Below are 6,794 nucleotides of genomic sequence, written 5' to 3' on the forward strand. Positions count from 1 at the left end.
CTGTTAGCCTAATACTTTGCTTAGGAATTCCCAGCAATTGTCTTAGAGTTTTCCATCGAGCTGTGATACGACGAGTATTGTGGACTTCGATGAGCATTGGCAGACTAACATCAGTTGCTTGGACAAGGGATGAGACAACAGCCGAGACCTGGTTTTTAGGGTCTGGCGGGATTGTTTTTGTTTATTTTTCAGTGTCTTCTGATGTGTTGTGCCATTGAGATAGTGGAATCGAATTGGATTGATCTAGGAGTTAGCTGGATTGCCGAAGCATTGAGGATTTCATGTAGGATAGAGGTGAACCAGTTTTTGTTCATTCTAGTGGTGAGTCAAGTTGACAAGAGTTTGTTGTTATCCATGGTAGGATAATCGTTGTTATGATTTCAGACGTTATCTCGAGGGACGAGACATATACAATCATATGACACAGATTACCAGTACCAAGGATGGTGTTAACTATCTAAGTGTTCGGCGGAATGGTAGTATTCATTTGGGGAATTATTAGTCAACATAGAGCGGGATAAGTACGAAGGGTACGTATTCTAATACGAAGGAGTTTCAAAACTTGCTGTTATCCGTGGCAGGATGACCAGTGGAATTTGCTTGGAATGATATCTCCGGTAGTGAGATTCAGATCAAGATGGATCATGATCAGTCAGAATATTTCACAAGTTGTGATCATACCACTAGAGTTTTAATTTGAGGTTGTCACATAGGACGGGTGGTACGCAGTGATGTTGATGCTTTGTAAGTTAATTTCAGAGTAATGGTCATTTATTTTTGCAAAGGCTATTTCGTTAATAGAATGACTTTATCCTCGACTAGTAAGGAGTAACTCGGGTGAGTACTCTGATAAAAGATCTCTAGTAATTAATGCTAAGAATAAAATTGTTAGATGGTTGGCTAACACTTGCGATAACATCGGGGATGTGATGTCAGTGTTAGACCAGTAGGGATACAATACGTTTTTATCATGTCGTCTCAACTGATGCGGAATTTTGATTAGAGATGGGGATAGTTGATGTCAAGTTGAGATCTTGACAGGAATTATCATCACTAAGATTCACAGTTGGTGTTACTACTTAAGTTAGGGTTGATACGGAAATTAGTCAGGAGACTACAGTACTCTCGTTGAAACGACCACTAGTTCTACTTTAAATAAATTTAAATAAAAATGCGGATTTTTCAAAAATTTTGGCATGACCAATCTGTTTATTTTAAAACCCACCTAAAGCAGACAGAAAACAACAAAAGCAACTGACAATACAGATAAACTAGACCAGAATAAATGAAAGAGAAACTAGGGGAAAATGTTCAACATCACAAACATCAAAATATTACAATTTAATTCTTACAGACCAAGAAACAAATCTTAAAAATCATTTCATTTACATTTTCCAAATAAACAAAATAAATATTTCATAACATTTAAGCTTGAATAAACTTCTGCGGAATAATAGCATAGGTCGGAGGAATGCACCGTGCCCGCATCGGAGTCCACTCGAGAGTCATGCCCCTCGATTTCAACAAAGTACAACTTGCACCAAGCATAGTAGTGAGCCTAAAAGCCCAGCAAGATTTAAATAATACAGCAAGGGTTCAAAATAATGCATCGTACTAAAAGTAGTACTAAGTATACAATGAAGTTCACACGAAGGGAGAGCGTCATAACATGCCCGAAGTAGGAACAATAGCAATATGCGATGAAAAACAACATTCATGAGTCAGTTATCCTTTACATTTACTTTTGAAATTAGATCCTCGATTGTGACTATGATTGTTTTGGGGCCTCGGGTTGCTTATCTCATTCTTAGGGCAATTACTAATTAAACATTATTAAGTAAACAATGAAGGAAGAAGATCAAACAATTTTTTTTTCAACCATGGGTGCGCTCGGTCAGTCAAAAACAACCGACCGAGCGCCCCTTCTTAACCCAACCTTCGGGTTGGGAATTCAGGGGCTGTGCCCGGTCTGCCAAAAAGAGCAGATCGAACTGTTTTCCAGCAGCAAAATGTGATCCTTTCAACCACTCCAATCCATCATATTGAAATCCCAACACATGAATACATACATAGAACAACATCTAAACATGTGTACAAGTAGTTGATACATCAAACTAAAGGTTTGGAATTCAACAAAAGCATGAAGTTGTACAAGGTATTCATCAAATTCTCAAAAACATCAACTAAAGTGTTTTCTAACATTCTTGCTAAGAGTTATATACATCATTTCAACTACAAACAACCCGAGTCCACATCTACTCTTCTTTCATGAGCTACCCTCGTCGACTTTGGCCAGCTCCTTGTTAGAGTAGGTGCCCGTCGAGCCAATGTGTTGGCCGATGGTCCTTGAGAGAACTCTTGTATGACAATCTTTATTTTAATAATATTTGACATTATTTAATTTGGCACATCTTTATCTTTATACCCATGCAAGCTGCATAGATAAAGCCCTTGAATATACAAATAGTAGAAAGAATATGAGATGGTCATGTGATGACTATCATGAAACTCATATTTGGAATACTGTATATTCTAAACTGTTCCTAGTCGATTCAGCCGCCATAAAGAAGGATAAAGGCCGCTCGAGCTTGAGACTAGTATTTGCGATGTGAGTACCATGTTTCATTGGTAGGGGACATGGAGATGTCCAAGCATGCAAATAGGTGCTCCTTGTAGAGTGCACTGAACAACCCTCCCTAAAGGATTTTCCAAGTGGTTCTCACTTATCGAGTGGAGAAGTCCTAGTTTATGGTTGTACACCATTAGTCCTATAACCCGGGACAACATGGAGACTCTATATGCTAGTGCTTCACTTTGACTTGTTTACCGACTCATCTGGGGTCATCAGGTGGCAATGTTGGGTGTTGTGACGAAACATATAGGAGTCAATGCATTGTAGTCAAGGATTCACCGCTTACCTACGGGTATGGATATCCTATGTTATATCATGCATACGTAGCTTGAAATCTCTGATCAGAGTAAGTGGTAATTAAGAAAGGAGTTTCTTGAATTACACTTTCGATGCAACTACGGCATGACACATAATTATCGATTCAATGACAACTCTCGATAAACCAATGGTTGTCGAATCGGTCGGGATATATGAGTTGAAGGGACCGTACTGTACGCTAACCATAATTGATTGGTTCTTGCAGGCACTATCATTTGATACCTAGGGAGTCATGTAAGCAATGCTGCTAGATGTTTACATGACTGGTTGGGTACTATCAGACTTGAGTTTTCTGACGTTCTTATTATCAATGTGTTGATTAATAAGAATGGAGCTATCTAGGGTATGCTCATATAAGGGACTTGTTGATCCTGAATCACATGGAGATGTGAACCCACTGCTAGTTGTATCAGTGAACCATTGAGGGTCACACAAGTACTAGCTTTCTAGATCCCGTTGAGATTAAAATTAGTTCATTGTGTTGAACAACTTATAAAGGAGTTTATAAGTAAAATAAATTAGAAGTTTGACTTCTAAATTGGAGAATGAATGGAATAAGTAACTTTTAATTTGTGAATATGTTCCAAGATTAAAAGTTGACTTAAAATAATTAGTTTATGAAAATGGTGATTTTCTAAACTATTATTTTGAACTTAGTTAATTAATTCAAGTGTTGAATTAATTTAACACTAGTAGACATTTTAATGTACAAATAATTAAATTAATTCAAGTGTTGAATTAATTAAACACTATTGAGTCTTGTAGAACTCAAATTAATATAGTGTTGTATAATTATTGATACTAGTGGACTTGAATGGGTTCAAGTTAAATTTAATTAATTGATTAAACTTAAATGGGTTTAGGTTTAATAATTAATTAAAAATAAGTTCAAATTACATTTAAATATATATATTTATATATGTATATATATATTGGCGTGTATATATATATATATATATATATATATATATATGATATATATATGTGTGTGTATGGAATTTGAAGGGTTGTAAGATGGTTTGCAATTTTCCATGCATGTCTTGCAACTTTCCATGCATGTTTAATTGTACCCATTAAATCCTTAACCATTAATATATTATTATGAATAATATATACATATAACACACAATATTCCATTCCAATTCAACCATAGTGGCCGAACACTCCTTGGCAATTTTCTCCAAATTTTTCTTTCATTTTGAGGAAGAATTAAAATGATATCTCAATAAAAAATCCTCTAAATATTCTAGTGCATATTTAGAGTGGATTTAGATCGTCTAGTCGTGGACCTAATTCGGAGGCTCGAAGAGTTGAATCCATTTTGAGCAAGGAGTGCTCTTGGAAGCTTGTAGATTGAGTCTACCATTTTTCAAGAGCCTAGTTGTTTATCAACTTGGTTGGAGCCATAAATCAATCTTTGAGATTGATAGGTAAAATTCTAAACACCCTATGGTTGTTTGAGTTTATTGAATACTACACAAGTGCTCGGATTTCTTTTATTAAAATTTTTATATTTCCGCTGCGTTTCCGGGCACGAGTTAACCGATCCCCTTCACTCCTGCCCCCTCTATCGTCATGCACACATACAAAACAAGAAAACAGCCGGATAAACTCCGGTAAGAATACAATCTCAGTATAACCAACATATATATGCGTTAAAGTAAATCATATCGACTCTAAATATTTCATCTCGAGAATAGAGTAATCAAACACATACATATATACAGAATTGATTCCTATAACGTCATTGCCATCAAGATTCGTATCCGATCTTGACATGAATATCTATCTATCGTAGTCGTCTGACCCGAAAATAAGGTTCATCAAACCTTGGCAAGAATCAATTCATATCACATATCATCTCATATCAAATAAAGATCAACTACCTGTGATGGATCGACAACATCAATCATAAAATGATAAAAAAGTATGTGATTTGGCGGAATAACTCAAGAAGCGTCATTCTCGAGTTTTAAATTCCTGACATTCGATGTTGTCTTATACCTTTCGTTTTCTTTTCGGTTCTTGAAGTACTTCAAATCTGAAATAGAATATCAAGAACTCATATTAAAATCTATTCAACTTCACATACAAATCTGCTCAATTCTATCATTTCATCTTCAAAGAACAACTTCAAACCTCAAGCAAATCTTCTTCGGTTCGAAGGTGCACTTCGCGAGTTGATCAAGATCTTACTAATCTGAAATATAATGATTATAACCAAGAAACATCAGTTATGCAGTTATGAGATCCTCAGCTCAATCATAGGACACCAAAACAGCCTCAAATCATAACCCGACGGCTTAGCGATTGAAAATCGGTAACCGACAAAATATCAAACTCATAAATAACCTCATGTATCACTTCTAACCAAAATATCAACATAAATATCAGCATATCAGAGGCTATATAGTTTGAAACACATGCTGGAAATCATATCAAATACAACCGATCTCCGTTTTTTTATTCGGTTTCGCACATACGAGATATGAAAGCTCAAGAACATGAATATGTAATCGAATTCTGATTATCTTCACATACATGATTTCGAAACATGCTGAAACACAATAATACTTACGTCAAATTGAATCCCTCGTCGTAAGGATCGTAGCACTATTTTCGGAATTAAAATCGGACAATCGGATCAAAAGTTACGAGGATTTGAAAATCAAAATCAAATGAAAAGAAAGGTGGGTCTCGACTTTGCTCTGAAATTTTCTGAAGAAATCTGAAAGATACACGTATACAAGCTGATAAATCAATTTAAAATCGGATAACTTCAATTCTAGTTGCAATTTAGTCCCTAGAACTTCATAAATTGCAATTCACTCCTCGGCCCTCTTTTAATTCAATTTCAATCCTAAATAATTTAAGAATATTAGAATTTAAATCAAAACTCTAAATATTCCCAAATTAAATATACTCGGATTAAAATTAAATAAGTTCAGATTAAATCAAATAATCTCAGGCCTTACAATTTTGATCGATCAATGGCTATAGTATACAATGCCGGCAAGAAAGCCAAGATTTTTCCGAACCCCACATTGCCCTTAATTGGTAGGGAAATCGAGATTGCTCCCGACCTCGTACTACACATCTATTTGGTAGGGAAACCGAGATTTCTCTCGACCTCATACTACACGTTTGTTTGGTAGGGAAACCGAGATGTCTCTCGACCTCGTACTACACGTCATTTGGCAAGTGAACCGGGGCATCCCCCGACTCATCATTGCACGTCCAAGTCACAACCAACTCACTTCATTCTATAAATTTCCTTTTCATATAAAATTTTCTCATTTCAACTTATCCTTTTACATGCATTTTTTAATTAAAACTTCCGGCTAGAATATTAAATAAATTTGAAGTCACACACGCGAATAAATGGGAGTTGAATAATTTAAACAACATGAAACTCAAAAGATAACATGAAATTAGTTTTATTGATTATTGGAGTGTAGGGGAGCACCCACGACTTAAAGGTTTTTTTATTGACACTAAGTTTACGCACAAAAACGGTCTACAAGAGCGGTTAACCCGCATGAACCATAACTTAACTTATTTTAATCCAAAAGGCTTTCCGTTCGAACCGACACCTCAAACGCACCTTAAAATAATCCTATGACCAGTATTCATATTTTTATAATGAACCGAACATCCCAAACAATTTAAATTCCCGAACAGCCCATAAATGATTAAAAATCTGCTCACGATCCTAACCTCCCATACATTTAAGACATCAAGGGTAGCCCCTGTCCAGACCTCAAAAACCAACCCTATCAGACCTGTTTCCCTGAGACATGACGCGATGGTAAAAATTCTGTTTTGGACAACTTGAAACTATGGC

Source organism: Henckelia pumila, unplaced genomic scaffold, assembly GCF_033568475.1.
Source record: "Henckelia pumila isolate YLH828 unplaced genomic scaffold, ASM3356847v2 CTG_466, whole genome shotgun sequence".
Lineage (NCBI taxonomy): Eukaryota > Viridiplantae > Streptophyta > Magnoliopsida > Lamiales > Gesneriaceae > Henckelia > Henckelia pumila.